This window comes from Lynx rufus, unplaced genomic scaffold (genome assembly GCF_022079265.1).
Source record: "Lynx rufus isolate CCGP_SWC_20201006 ecotype Redwood Valley unplaced genomic scaffold, mLynRuf1.p SCAF_7, whole genome shotgun sequence".
In the NCBI taxonomy this organism is placed as follows: Eukaryota; Metazoa; Chordata; class Mammalia; order Carnivora; family Felidae; genus Lynx; species Lynx rufus.
This window is the reverse complement of record NW_025814889.1, coordinates 64921999-64938266: the sequence shown is the minus strand read 5'-3', so window position 1 is coordinate 64938266 and position 16268 is coordinate 64921999. Positions and strand designations below refer to the sequence as shown.

The 16268-nt window shown below is 36.9% G+C and overlaps 1 protein-coding gene across 4 annotated transcripts in view; it reads right to left on the bottom strand.

The window, feature by feature from the left end:
* The window catches only part of DNM1L (dynamin 1 like), a 49062-nt gene that overhangs the window by 31714 nt on the left and 1080 nt on the right, over positions 1 to 16268 (bottom strand). The window lies entirely within an intron of this gene.

Here is a 16268-nt window from a genome sequence, read left to right as displayed (position 1 = left end):
TCTCTTTCTACACACACACATGTGCACACACACACACACCTTTTTCTTTTGTTGTCCCATCTGAGTTAGTTACATACACCATGACACTTCATCTCTAAAAAATATAGCATATCTGTCTCTAAGGGCATGCATAAGGGCATTCTTCCATACAACCATATTCAATGATCACCCTCAGGAAATTTAACACAGATATAAGACTAGTAAATAGATAATCAAGGGGTGCCTGGCTGGCTCAGTCGGTTAAGTGTCCTACTTTGGTTCAGGTCATGGTCTCGCGGTCTGTGAGTTCAAGCCCCGCATCGGGCTCTGTGCTGACCGCTCAGAGCCTGGAGCCTGTTTCAGATTCTGTGTCTCCCTCTCTCTCTGCCCCTCCCCCGCTCATGCTCCGTCTTTCTCTGTCTCAAAAATAAATAAACGTTAAAAAAAATTATAAATAATCAAATAATATATAAAAACCTTAATTTCTATTTATACATCTTAAATGCTTATAAATTTCGTCTTAACTTTATAATTAGTACTTTCTGTATAGATTGTTTTTCCTGTACTACACTTTTCCTTAGTCACAACTAGTACAACTTTTACTTTTATATTTTCCACAAAGGCAAAAATCCTAAATAATGTGGGGGGGGGGGAGGGGGGAACTCCTATTATACACATGTTGGATCTTCTTTGCCTGTTTTCAATATGTCAATGTCTGTCAAATTATTTTTTTTAATGTTTATTTTTGAGAGAGAGACAGAGCGTGAGCAGAGGAGGAACAGAGAGAGGGGGAGACACAGAATCTGACCAGGCTCCAGGCTCCGAGCTGTCAGCACAGAGCTCAACGCAGGGCTGAAACCTACGTAGTGCGAGACCATGACCTGAGTCGAAGTTGGACACTTAACCAACTGAGTCACCCAGAAGCCACCCCCCAATTTTTTTTCCTAATATTTAGAAAGAGCGAGTATGTGAGCAAGTGGGGGAGGGGCAGAAAGAGAGAGAGGGTGAGAGAGAATCCCAAGCAGGCTTCATGCTGTCAGTGCAGAGCCAGCCGCCCAGGGCTCAATCTTATGAACTGTGTGTGAGATCAAGACCTAAGCTGAAATCAAGAGTCAGATGCTTAATCGACTGAGCCCCTCTGTCAAATTCTTTTTACACCTCTTCCCTACCCTTTTTATTTTTAATGTTTCTTCCTTTTCAACATCTTTCTCTCTCAAGGTACTATATGTTTATTTGTTCTTGTTTTACTTCTTTTTTTTTTTTTTTTTTTTTTTTTTTTTTTTTTTTTTTTTAAATTTTTTTTTTTTTCAACGTTTATTTTATTTTTGGGACAGAGAGAGACAGAGCATGAACGGGGGAGGGGCAGAGAGAGAGGGAGACACAGAATCGGAAACAGGCTCCAGGCTCCGAGCCATCAGCCCAGAGCCTGATGCGGGGCTCGAACTCACGGACCGCGAGATCGTGACCTGGCTGAAGTCGGACGCTTAACCGACTGCGCCACCCAGGCGCCCCATGTTCTTGTTTTACTTCTAAGCTGTCCTCATTTCTAAAATAAATTTCCTTTCATTTCTAATACTTCAGTAAGTTCTACCACCTAGTTCTTATTTGCTCCTATACACACTTGTTATTTAATGCCTTATCTTGCCTTTTGTCTTAATATCTAGTTGTTTTCATCTGTTTCGCGAACATGTCTTTCTGGTATACTTTCTTGTCAACAAGAATGTTATTCTGAGTCTCATTTTTCTTTAAAAACCTTTGTATGAGATTTGACAACAGTCATTTTCTAAACTTTAGGAAAAAACTTGGTCTAGAATAACAATTCTAACTTTACACTCTAAAACTCCCTTTTGTCTCCATATAGTGTTCAAAAATATAGTTCTTTGTTTTCTGGTAACTTGTCTCTGTTCCTCTCTACCACTTTTATCTGGATCTTCTCTTTCCTTTGTCTGTATTCTTCAGGGGTGGTCAGTTGTATTCTCAGTTGCTTGTCACTGCGAGAACTGGTCTTAGAAAGGAGCTTTGTTTGGTTAGTTTTCAAAGTTTCATGAAGGTTCTCCAGTCCCTTAAGACTTTACCACAGATCTCTCTCATTCACCTATTATCTGTGTGTGCAAAACCCTGCCCAGTTTTTCAGTCACAGAAAGAAATAAAGTGTTGATACATGCTACAATATGGATAAACCTCAAAAACATTATGCTAAGTGAAAGAAGTCAGTCAAAAGACCACATATTATCTGATCCTGATTATATGAAATGTCCAGAACAGACACGAAAGTGGATTAAGTTGATGCCAAGCACTAGGGGCAGAGGGAAATGGAAATGACTACTAATGGATACAAGGTCTCTTTTTAAGATAATGAAATACCTAAAAGTAAAATTATGGTGATAGTTGCAAAACTCTATAGATATGCTAAAAACGAATGATTATACATTTCAAGTGGGTAAACTTCACATTATAAAAACAACACCTCAATAAAACCATGGAAAAATAAAATAAAGGAGAAAAATTCAAGATGAATTACAAATTTTAAAAATTCTAACTTTACAAATTAGAGAATATTAAAGTATACTTTCCTGACTTTGAGATAGAGAATGACTCCTTACTACATAAAATGTACAAACTAAAGAAAAAAAAAGTGACAGTCCAACTACAGTAAAATTAAAATTTATTTTACTCATACAAAAAAATTAGAGGAAAATATTTGTGATCCCTCTAACTCACAAAGAACTAGTAAGCAAAATGTATAAATAACTTCCACAAATCAGTGAGAAAAAGATGAATAATCTATTAGAAAATAATGTGCAGAGATAGGAACAGAAACTCACAAAAACAGCACCACAAAGGGTAAGAAAAAATTTAGAATGATCATATTCATTAGTAATCAGGGAGATATAATAAAAAACACAATTAGATACCACAAATTTAAAATGTGACAATAAGTAAGGGTCCTGTCCAAGATGGCAACTTAAGAAGATGCTGAACTTTCCCCCTCAACAGACACACCAAATCTACACTTACTTATACAGCAATTCCTCCAAAGAACTGAGGGCTGACTGAGTAGCTGCTACACAACAAAACACAGAACACATAGAAAATGGCAAGAGAGACAGAGAAACCAGACACTGTAAGGAAGAGAACCCCTACCTCCAATGCTGTGAACTGAAGTGGGGAGGGATAGTATGAAGGGACTATACAAGAGCAGATTGTTCTGCCCTGGGGCACAGGAAAAAGCTGTGGTTTAAAAAAGCAATCAGTATATAAAATATCCAGCATACAACTCCACCAAATGATGGGGGAGCTCCCGGAACTCTCTCCAATTGGGAGGGGCTGGCAAGTGCCACGGTTTACATCCATCCTTCACCTTGATAGTGCAAAAGGGAGTAGGGTTCCAGGTGCCACAGCCAGTCTACTGCCTCAGAGAGCACTGGGTCCCTAACCCACACCAACCATCGCCATCCCATCCAGGCGGCGCCACTGTGTCACAACTGCAAAGAACCCTTGCTGGGCACTCACTACAGCTCCAGCTGTCGTGTCAACATAACATAGGCACAAAGCACTGCAAAACACTACAGGCCCACACCACTTTGGCTCCAGACAGCTTGCTAGGGCACCCTTGGCAGAGAGCACTACAGGACACTATGGACCACACAAGCCGTGGCTCCAACTGCCCTGCCAAGGCACCTCGGCACTAAGTACCCCCAGACATACCAGCTTGTTCCCATTTTAGCTTCAGCAATCCTGCCAGGGCACCATCTGTGTGGAGAACCCAGGGACCAGCCCACATCCACTTCAGCTTTAGTTGTCTCACCAGAGCACCCTCTGCAAAGAGAGATCTGGGACCCTCTAGCTTGCACTCCCCTCAACTTCAGCTGTCCTGCCAGGACACCCTCTGAGTGGAAAGCCCCAGGACCACCCTATCCCATGCCCACTTCCATGCTGGCCATCCTTCCAGGGCAGCCCCAGCACAGTGCCCCAGGAACCCCAGCCCACTCCAGATACAGCTCCAGCCAGCCAAAGTCACCTGGCACACACAGTGTACACAGGGTACGATTATACTCAAGACCACTCCTTCAAGTTTAGGAAAAGTAGCTGTCACACCTACAAGCTACAAAAGTAGCTTGACACCTACAAAGTCAAGCAAAATGAGAAGAATATGCTCTGAATGAAAGAAAAAAGCAAAACCTCAGAAAAACTAAATACAAAAAAGATCCAATCAAATCTGAAAAAAACAGAAACTAAAATGGAAAATACACTAGAAAACATCAACAGCAACATTAGAGTACATAAAGAAGACTAGATGAGCATCTGGAAAACAGGGTACTGGAAAACACCCAAGTTGGACAGCAAAGAGAAAAAAGCATTTTAAAAAATGGTAAAGGCTAAGGGATCTCTTGGATAATATCAAGCAAATAAACATTCACATTATGGGGGTCCCAAAAGGAGAAGACAAAAGAAAAGAAAAGAAAAGAAAAGAAAAGAAAAGAAAAGAAAAGAAAAGAAAAGAAAAGAAAAGAAAAAGAAAGAAAGAGAAAGAAAGAAAGAAAGAGAAAGAAAGAAAGAAAGAAAGAAAAAGAAAGAAAGAAAGAAAGAAAGAAAGAAAGAAAAAGAAAGAAAGAAAGAAAGAAAGAAAGAAAGAAAGAAAGAGGAAGGAAGGAAGGAAGGCAGGAAGGAAGGAAGGGGCAGAAAATGATGTGAAGAAACATTAAGTGAAAACTTCCCTAACCTAGGGAAGGAAACAGACATCCAAGTTCAGGAAGCCCAAAGAGTTCCAAATAAGATGAACTCAAGGAGGCCACACCAAGACAATATAACAATTTAAATGGCAAAAATTAAAGAGACTTTTAAGAACAGCAGGAAAGAAGAAAAGAGTTATGTAGAAGGGAAATTGCATAGGGCTATCAGCAGATTTTTCAGCAGAAACTTTACAGGCCAGAAGGGAATGGCATGATATATTCAAAGTGCTGAAAGGAAAAAAACCACAACCAAAAATACTCAACCTGCCACGGTCAATTCAGAATTGAAGGAGAGATAAAGTGTTTCTCAGACAAATGTTAAAGAAGTTCATCACCACTAAACCAGCCTTATAAAAAGTGATAAAGTGACTTCTATAAATGGGGGTGGGGGGGAGTGGGAGAGGACATTATTAGAAATAAGAAAATTATGCATAAAATATGACAACATATACACAAAACATAGAGGAAGAAATAAAAAAGCTTTACTTTTTAAGGATGTGTTCGAACTGGGGCACCAAGGTGGTTCAGCCAATTCAGTGTCTGACTTCAGCTCAGATCATGATCTCGCAGTTTGAGTTCGAACCCTACATCTGGCTCACTGCTGTCAGTGCAGAGCCTGCTTCAGATCTTCTGTCCCCCCCCCCTCTGCCCCTCCTCCCCTCTCAAAAACAAACAAACATTAAGAAAAAAAGAAAGAAGGTATTCGAACTTAAATGACCACCAACTTAATATAGACTGATATATATTTAGTATCCTATATATGAATCTCAAGGTAACTACAAACCCAAAACCTATAACAGATACACAAAAAAATAAAGAGAAAGAAAATCAAGCATAACACTACAGAAAGTCATCAATGACAAGGAAAGAGAGCAAATGAAAAGGAACAGAGATGAACTACAAAAACGACCAGGAAACAACGGCAATAAGTACACACCTATGAATAATCATTTTAAATGTAAATACACTAAGTGCTTTGATCAAAAGACATAGGGTGGTGAAATGGATATAAAAAAAAAAGGGACTCATTTATATACTGCCTACAAGAGACTCACTGCAAACCTAACACATGTAAAAACGAAAATCAAAGTACAGAAAAAGATATACCATGCAAATAGAAATGAAGAAAACCTGGAGTAGCAATACTTACATGAAACAAAACAGACTTTAAAACAAAGACTGTAACAAGAGACAAAGGGCATTACACAATGATAAAGGAGTCAACCCCACAAGAGGGATTATATAAGTATCTACCCACCCAAAATTGGAGCACCTAAACACAAAGGGCAAATATTAAAACATAAAATGAAAAACTAATAGTAATACAACAGTAGTAGGGGACTTTAACATCCCACGTACATCAATGGACAGATAATCTAGGCAGAAATTCAATAAAGAAACAGTGTCTGAATGACAGGTTAGACCAGATGGATTTAACAAATATATACAGAACATTCCATTCAAAAACAGAATACACATCCTTTTGTTGGAACATCCACCAAGATAGATCACATGTAAGGCTATAAAAACAAGTATCAATAAAGCTAAGAAAACTGAAATCGTATCATGGTTCTTTTCTGACTATAACAATATGAAACTAAAAATGAATTACAAGGAAAAAAAGGAAAAAAACCACACAAACATGTGGATGCTAAACAACATTCTAATAAACACCCAATGGGTCAATAAAGAAATCAAAGAGGAAATCAAAATATACATGGAGACAAATGACAATATAAACACAATGGTCTAAATCTTCAAACACAGCAAAAGCTATTCTAAAAGGGAAATTTACAGTGATACAGGTCTCGTGAAGAAGTAAGAAAAATCTCAAATAATCTAACCTTACACCTAAAGGAACTATAACAAGAACAAAGCCCAAGGTGAATAGAAGAAAAGAAACAATAAAGGTTAGAGCAGAAATAAATGAAACAGAGACTGATAAAACAGACACAAAAAATCAATGAAACCAAGAGCTGGTTCTCTGAAAATATAAACAAAAATTGATAAGCCTTTAGCCAGACTCATCAAGAATGAAAGAAAGGACACAAATAAAATCAGAAATGAAAGAGAAACAACACCACAGAAATACAAGGGTCATGAGAGATTACTACAAAAAAAAAAATTGTATGCCAGCAAATTGACAACCTAGAAGAAATGGATAAATTCCTAGAAATGTACAATCTTCCAAAATTGAACCAGGAAGAAAGAAAAAATCTGAACAAACCAATTACTAGTAACAAAATTGAATTGGTAATAAAAACTCCCAACAAACAAAAGTCCAAGACCAGACGGCTTCAAGGGTTAATTCTACCAAACATTTAAAGAAGTGTTAATACCTATTCTTCTCAAACTATTCCAAAAAATAGAAGAGTAAGAAAAGCTTTCAAATTCATTCTATGAGGCCAGCATCACCCTGATACCAAAACCAGATAAAGACACTACAAAAAAAGAAAACTATAGGCCAATATCTTTGATGAACATAGATGTAAAAAACCTCAACGAAATACTAGCAAACTGAATCCAACAATACATTAAAAAAGTCATTCACCACGATCAAGTGGGATTTATTTCTGGGATGCAAAGGTGGTTCAATATCCACAAATCAATCAATCGCATCAACAAAACAAACAATAAGAATAATATGATCATTTCAATAGAGAAAGAAAAATCATTTGACAAAGTACAACATCCATTTATGATAAAAAAAAAAAACCCTCAACAAAGTAGGTTTAGAGGAAACATACCTCAACATAATAAAGGCCATGTATGAAAAATCCAAAGCTAACAACATCCTCAATGAGGAAAAGCTCACTAAGATCAGAAACAAGATAAGGATGTCCAATCTCCCCACTTTTATTCAACATAGTACTGGAAGTCCTACCCACAGCAATTAGACAAGAAAAAGAAGTAAAAGCCATTCAAATTGGTAAGAAAAAAGTAAAATTTTCATTATTGGCAAATGACATGATTCTATACATAGAAAACCCTAAAGACTCCACCAAAAATCTACCAGAACTAATAAATGAATCCAGGATAGCTGCCGAATATAAAATCAATATACAGAAATATGTTGCATTTCTATACACTAATAACGAGGCGACAGAAAGAAGGTAAGAAAACAATCCTATTTACAATTGTACCAAAAATAATAAAATACCTAGGAATAAACAACCAAAGAGGTAAAAGACCTGCTTTCCGAAAACTATAAAACACTGATGAAAGAAAATGAAGATGACACAAACGATTGGAAAGACATTCTGTGGTCATGGATTGGAAGAACAAATATTGTTAAAACGTCCATATACCCAAAGCAATCTACAGATTTAATGCAATCCCTATCAAAATACCATCACTTTTCACAAAACTAGAACAAATAATCCTAAAATTTGTATGGAACCACAAAATACCCTGAATAGCCAAAGTAATCTGGGGAAAACAAAAACAAAAACAAAACTGGAAATATCACAATCCCAGATTTCAATACACAATACAAAACTGTACTAATCAAAACTGTATGGTACTGGCACAAAAACAGATACAAAGATCAACAGAATAGAGAGCCCAGAAATAAATCCATGATGGTCAACTGATCTATAACAAAGAAGGGAAGAATACGCAGCTGGAAAAAGATAGTCTCTTCTCAACAAATGGTGTAGGGAAAACTGAACAGCTACGTGCAAAAGAATCAAACTGGACCACTATTTTACACCCTACACGCAAATACACTCAAAATGGATTAAAGACCTAACTGTGAGACTTGAAACCATAAAAATCCTAGAAGAGAGCACAGGCAGTAATTTCTCTTGACATCTGTCATAGCAATATTTTTCTAGACATGTCTCCTAAGGCAAGGGAAATAAAAGTAAAAATAAACTATTGGGACTACATCAAAATAAAAAGTTCTGCACAGCAAAGGAAAACAGTTGACAAAACTAAAACACAATCTACTGAATGGGAGAAGATATTTGCAAAGGACATATCCGATAAAGGTTTAGTATCCAAAAAATATAAAGAATTTCTACAACTTAACACCAAAAAAAAAAAAAAAAGCAAATAATCCAATAAGAATGGGCAAGGGATGCCTGGGTGGCTCAATAGGTTAAGTGTCTAATTCAGCTTAGGTCACGATTGTGAGTTTGAGCCCCACGTCAGGCTCTCTGCTGTCAGTGCAGAGCCCCCTTCAGATCCTCTGTCCCCCCACTCTGTTCTTCCCCTGCTCATATGCGCACTGTCTCTCTCATAAATAAGTAAACATCAAAAAACACTTTTTAAAATAAAAAAAAATAGAATTGCTATATGATCCAATAATTCCACTGCTGGGTATTTACCCAAAGAATACAAACAGTATTTGTATTTGAATAAAACAATTTGAATAAGACTAATTTGAAAAGACATGCACCCTTTCATTTTCTGCCGCATTATTTACAAAAGCAAAATTATGGAAGCAGCCCAAGTGACCATCTATAGAGGAATGGATAAAGACAGAGACAGGACGGACAGACAGAGAGAGGTGTACACACACACACACACACACACATGCCACGGAAAGAGTATGCTAAATGAAATAAGTCAGAGAAAGACAAATACCATATGATTTCACACATATGTGGAATTAAGAAACGAAGCAAAGAAAAAAAGAGACAAACAAAGAAACATACTCTTAAATATAAAGAACCCATGGTGTGAGGTGGGTGGCGGGGGGCAATGGGCAAAATAGATAAAGGGGCTTAAGAGAACGCTTGTCATGATGAGCACTAATGTACAGAATTGTGGAATCAGTGTATTATACACCTGAAACGACATTATAACACTGTAAGTTAAGTGTCTTGGACTTAAAATTTAAGGAAAAAAACACATTAGACCAGATGGGACTTAAGAGATACACACAGAACATTCCATCCAAAAGCAACAGAATACCCATCCTTCTCAAGCATACATGGAACACTCTCCAGGATAGATCATGTATTAGGCCACAAAAATAGTGGCCTAATTAAATTCTTAGTAAGTTTAAGAATGCTGAAATTATATCAAACGCCTTTTCCAACTACAATACTATGACCAGGAATCAATTACAAGACTGAAAAATTCACAGTATGTGGAGATTAAAAAGCATGCTATTAACCAATGGATGAAAAAAAAATTAAAAAATAGCTTGAAACAAATGAAAATGGAAATATAACATACCAAAACTGCACAAGCAGTTCTAACAGAGAATTTCATAGTGATAAATGCCTGTATTAATAAACAAAAAAGATAGCAAATAAACAATCTAACTTTACATCTCAAGGAACTAGAAAAGGAAGAGTAAATCCAAAATTAGTAAAGGAAATATCAAAGATCAAAGTGGATATAAATGAAACAGAGACTAAAAAGACAACAGGAAGAAAAAAAAAAATCAGTGAAACTAAGAGCTGCTTTTTTGAAAAGAAAAAAATAGACAAACCTTTAACCAGACCTGCCACAAAAAAAGAGAACTCGAATTAGAAATAAAAGAGATATTACAACTGTTACCACAGAAATACAAAAGATCTTAAAAGACTACTCTAATATATACACATCTGCACAATGGAATATTATTCAGCCATAAAAAAGGAAAGAAGTGTTGATATTTGCAACAAAATGGAAGGACTCTGACAGCATTATACCAAGTGAAATAAACCAAAGACAAATATCATATGATCTTACTTACATGTGGAATCTAAAAAAAGGCAAAAAGAAAGTCATACATACTGGGAACAGCTTAGCAGCTCTCAGAAGCAAGGGGTGAGTGAATGGGTGAAGGTGGTCAAAGGTACAAACTTCTAATGAAGTAAGTCCTGGGGATATAATGTACGGTATGGTGACTACAGATAATAATATTGTACTATATATTTGACAGGTGCTAAGAGAGTAAATCTTACATTTTCATAAGAAAAAAATGCAACTATGTGTGGTGATGAGTATTAACTAGATTTATTGTGATCATTTCACTACATATATATATACATATATATACATATATATACATATACATATAATCATTATATTGTACCCATGAAACTAATACAATGCTGTATGCCAATTATATTTCAATTACAAAAATTACGTCAACAGACTCGCAAACAAACCAAACATGTTTATAGGTTCTCATTTTTTATCTATTATAAATAATATTGGCTTCCTCTACAACTGGCTAGATCGGTGCGTGTTTTCCCCTGGTGATTTAAACAACCAATGTCTGCGCTCATTCTAGGAAGGTAAGTGGCTACAGAACTTCCAGTATGGCAAGTCACAGGTGGCTTACTCTGAAAATATGACCCACTTGGTACCCTTATGCCTTCTGCTTTTTTCATCCTCACATAATCCTCAAATCGATGCAATATCTATATATTCAAGGGTTAGAGATTTGTGTGCCTGGTCTCAGTGTCATCTTTCAGTTTCTTCCGAATTGTACTGTACTGAAATCTACAGTACTTTGGATTTATACTGTGAGATTGAGCCTTTCACTGAAAAGGCTTTGTCATATTTTTAGCGTTTTCTCTCTGATAACCACCATCAGTTGGGAGTAGCAAACATTCATTCATGACACATTACCCAAAACTGATTCAATTTTTACTAAGTTTTCACTTTTCATTTTATAAGAGACGCTTCTTAATTCTTTGATATTAATACAACAGATAAATGTGATTTTTCTTTATTTTTCTTACTATTTTTTTTGAGAGAGAGAAAGCATGCAAGCAAGCAGGTGAGGGGGAAAGGGAGAGAGAGAATCTTAAGGATGCTCCATACCTAGTGCGGAGCCCAACACGGAGCTCAATCTCACAACACTGAGATCATGACCTGAGCTGAAATCAAGTGTCGGATGCTTAGCCAATTGAGCCACCCAAGTGCACCTATTTTTATCTTTTTAACATTTTTTATCTGTAGTGAAAGAAGTCAGACATAAATGGTAACATATTTTATGATTCCATTTCTATGAAATAGCCAGAACAGGTAAATCCACAGAGACAGAAAGAAGATTGGTGGTTTACAGGGCCTGGAGGAACGGAGGAACAGGAAGTAACTGCTTAATGGGCATGGAATTTTCTTTTGGGTGGTAAAAATGTTTTGGAACTAGAAGGAGGTGGTGATTGTACAACATTATGTATATACTGAATGCCACTGAACTGTACCCCCTAAAATGGCAAGTTTTATGTTACGGAAATTTCACCTCATTTTTAAGTTTAAAAAAAAAGGAAGCAGCACATGAACCATACAAAGAAACTAGAAAAAAAAAAGAGAAAACATATAAGTTTACCTAAGAACATGCACAAGAAAACAATACAGGAATGAAATCTATGATCAATATTTAGCACCAAATTACTAAACTTCATGAAATCTTCACCTCTAAGAACACAGGACAAATGAAGGCACATCCAGCAGGAGAGAGCAAGATTTCAGGAACTAAAATGTAGACAGCAGTGCTGGGGGCAGGGCATGCTTTTTTTAAAGTAAAAGAGTTCTAGGATGATTTAGCAGTTTTTTAAAAAAGATGATAACAGGGCAGCTGGGTGGCTCAGTTGGTTAAGCATCTGACTTCAGCTCAGGTCATGATCTCACGGTCCATGGGTTCAAGCCCCACGTCGGGCTCTGTGCTGACAGCAAGAAGCCTGGAGCCTGCTTCAGATTCTGTGTCTCCCTCTCCGTCTACAGTCCCTCCTTCACTCACAGTCTGTCACTTTCTCTCTCTCAAAAATAAACATTAAAAAAATAAATAAAAATAAAAAGATAGTAACAAGAGTTGGTGAGGATGTGCAAAAACTGAAACCCTCAAACACTGATGGAAGGAATGTAAAATAGTACAGCTGCACTGGAAAACAATGTGGCAGTTTCTCAAAGTTAAACAAGAGTTACCAAATGACTTACTTAGCAATTCTACTCCTAAGTAAAACCTTGGTTTGAGAGCATAATTCTTTCTGGAAACATGCTTGTAATCCAAAGCACTCATATATCAAAGCGAATTTCAAGAACCATTGGCTCAGTTGCGATCATGCGATTTTCATCATCACATACTATTCATATTGCAAGACACTGCTCATTTTTCAAGTTAAAATTTATTAGAAATGTTTGCTCATCTTATGGAATACTCGTAGAACAAGTGACTCGCAATCCAAGGTTTTACTGTATATCCAAGAGAACTGAAAACATGTCCAGACAAAAGCTTGCAAACAATGTTCATATTCTCCATCATAACCAAAAAATGGAAACAACCCAATATTCATCAACTAGAATGGATAAGCAAAATGTGGCATATGTATACAATGGAATATTATTTAGCCATAAAAAGTAATGAAGTACTGGGGCACCTGAGTGGCTCAGTTTGTTAAGTATCTGACCCTTAATTTTGGCTCAAGTCATGATCTCATAGTCGTGAGATGGAGCCCCGTGTAGGCTCTTGCTGGGTGTGGAGCCTCCTTAGGATTCTCTCTCTCCTTCTCCCTCTGTTCCTCCCCCCATGCACACAAGCTCCCTTTCTCTTTCAAAAAAAAAAGTAATGAAGTATTAATACATGGATGAACTTAAAAACATCATGCTGAGCAAAGGAAGCCAGACACAAAGAGCCACATATTGTATGATTCTATTTATATGAAATGTCCAGAATAGGCAAATCCATAGAGACAGAAAGTAGATTAGTGGTTGCCAGGGGATGGGATAGGGGAAGGATGAAATGAGGAATGACTGCTAATGAGTACAGAGTTTCTTTCTTGCATAATAAAAATGTTCTGGAAAAAAAAATGTTCTGGAATTAGATGGTGATGGTTGCACAACTTGTGAATATACTAAAAACCAATGAGCTGTACATTCTATAATGGTGATTTTATGTTACATAAATTATATTTTAAAATGTTAGAAAAAAAATGTTGGTTTGCAAACTGGTCATTTAAAACCCAAGATTCCTTTCTGAATTCCTAAAGGTAGAATGCTGAAATCACTGAAATGAAAGGTAAAGTGAAAAGTTCATTACTAGCAACTCTTGAGTCTCAGGTTAATGTCATGTTACTAGGATTCCTATACTGGGTGCTGGTGTTTTGTTTTTGTTTAATTTTTTTAAATTTTTTTTTTTAACGTTTATTTATTTTTGAGACAGAGAGAGACAGAACATGAACGAGGGAGGGTCAGAGAGAGAGGGAGACAGAATCTGAAACAGGCTCCAGGCTCTGAGCGGTCAGCAGAGCCCGACGCGGGGCTCCAACTCACGGACCGCAAGATCATGACCTGAGCCCAAGTCGGCCGCTTAACTGACTGAGCCACCCAGGCGCCCCTGGGTGCTGGTTTAGATTACATACCTGGGAGGGCACCCCCTTATTCTCAACTTAAAAAAATAGTGATTAAATTTCCCAAGTTGAGTCACAAAAGTTGTTTAAGTCTTATCTCCTCTCCACCTGCAAAGTACACCATGGTCTAAAAGTATCAACCTTTTCTCTCCCCTCTTCTGTTCTTTCCACACAGATGATCTCAGTTAAAGAAAAAAACAACAAGAAACTATTTAGCTAAAACCATTAAAGTTGTGAATGATCTACAGCTATAAACATGATTCCTTCTCCTCAACTCTTCCAACTCTATAGGCTTGAAAGAAGGATTACTTGGGCAATTTAACAAATCAAAATTTAAAACATTAGCAAGAATGCCACATATATCAACATGCTACTCAATGGTGGTATGCCCTTAGGCTCAGCTTCCCTATCTTTTCTAGTTTCATGCATTTTAAAATCAAAGACTCACTAATACACTTTTCAATTGGGATCTATGAATCATCTGCATCAGAATCACCTGTAGTGCCTGGCCCAACCTAGATTTGAAACTCAAAATCTCTGGGGATGGAATCTAGGAACTTATTTTCAAAGTGATTCTTACATATACTAAGTTTGCAAATCACTTCTAAAAAAAAAGTTCAACAAAATGGGACCTACAGCCACTTAAGGTGTAGTTAATGTGTAAGAGAGAGGCTCTACCCGTATTATGAAGACATCATCACTGCCACTGAGAAGTTTACCGGTCAGAACATTTATTATTATGTTTGGATAATATCGTACACTACTCCACTAAATATGAATGTAATGCATGTGCTGTATATTACAAAACATTAAATGGCACAGAGGACAAAGTAGTGGTATACTAGTATTCAAGTCAAACAGAAGTGATTTTTTTCAATATAATGAAAATATGGGGGGGGGGAGACATTGTTTCTAACCTTATTTATTAATTCTGTACCTGAATAATAAAGGACTGAAGTACAGCTAATAAAGACGCAAATGGAGATAACCTTCATTAAATCTTTAAAAACTAATTTCCCTGGGTACTTGGCTGGCTCAGTCAGTACAGTATGTGCCTCTTGATCTCAGGGTTATAAGTTCAAACTCCATGTTGGGCAGAGAGCCTACTTAAAACACACACACAAACTTAATTTCCCGACTGAGCAATTTCAAACATCAACACGCAAATATGGCATGTATCACTACTAGGATGGTTTCTGCTAGCACAACGTTAATGGTTTTCCTAACAGTGAGATCTTTACTCCTCTACTCCAAAGAGTAATTCTGCCAACAGGTTTACTCACGGAAATAAACTCAATTTTGGGGCATCTCAGTGGCTTAGTCAGTTAGGTGCCTAAATCTTGACTTTGGCTCAGGTCATGATCTTAGTTTCATGGGCTCAAGCCACACAGCCAGCTCTGCACATTGATCCCACAGAGCCTACTTGGGATACTCCCTCTCCCTCTTTGTCTGCCTCTCTCTCTCTCTCTCTCTCTCTAAATAAACAAACTTTGGGGGGAAAAAAAAAGGGAAACTCAATTTTGTGTAAGAAAAATCCTTCTTGACTTTAAACTATTTATGTTGACACACAATAGCCCTGATTCTTTTACTTCTCCAAGCTTAGAAAGCATGGAGAATCTCTTAAAAGTATATGGAAAGTTTCTGGTTCACAGATAGGAAACACTTCCAAATTACTACCAAAGAAGACTTAGTTCATCTCCTTTCATTGTATTTTCAAAAACAGATCCATTTGATGATAGAAGTACCAGTGTTTTAAAATATTATCTGGTTACAGTGAACAATATCCATTCATTCAAAGTATTTATGGAGCACTCACTACACGCCCCGGGACTGTTACAGAGCTAGGAATAGGAACGCAGCAGTGAACAAAATATGTGAAATAAAAATACCGCTCCTAATATTATATTGATGATTCAGTGTCCAATCATTACAAATAAGTTACAAATACTACAATATATGTAGGCAGGAGTGAGCAGAATCTATACCAATCCTACAGCAGACCAAGTATATGTGTTTCTGAAATAATTTCTACCACTTTATTTAAAAGCAAGAAAAAGTACAGGATGTCTATGGTTTCCAAGGTTTGAATATGCTCCATGGTACTCTGAACGTTAAGTTCCCTGTCATAATATTTATACTCTACACTAAAATACTGTAGCAAGATGTAGCGACAGAAAATGAGGAAACCGTCCCCTTCTCAACAGAAAAGATCACTGAGAAATGAAAACACTTAAAATCAATATACTAAGCTCTAAAATGC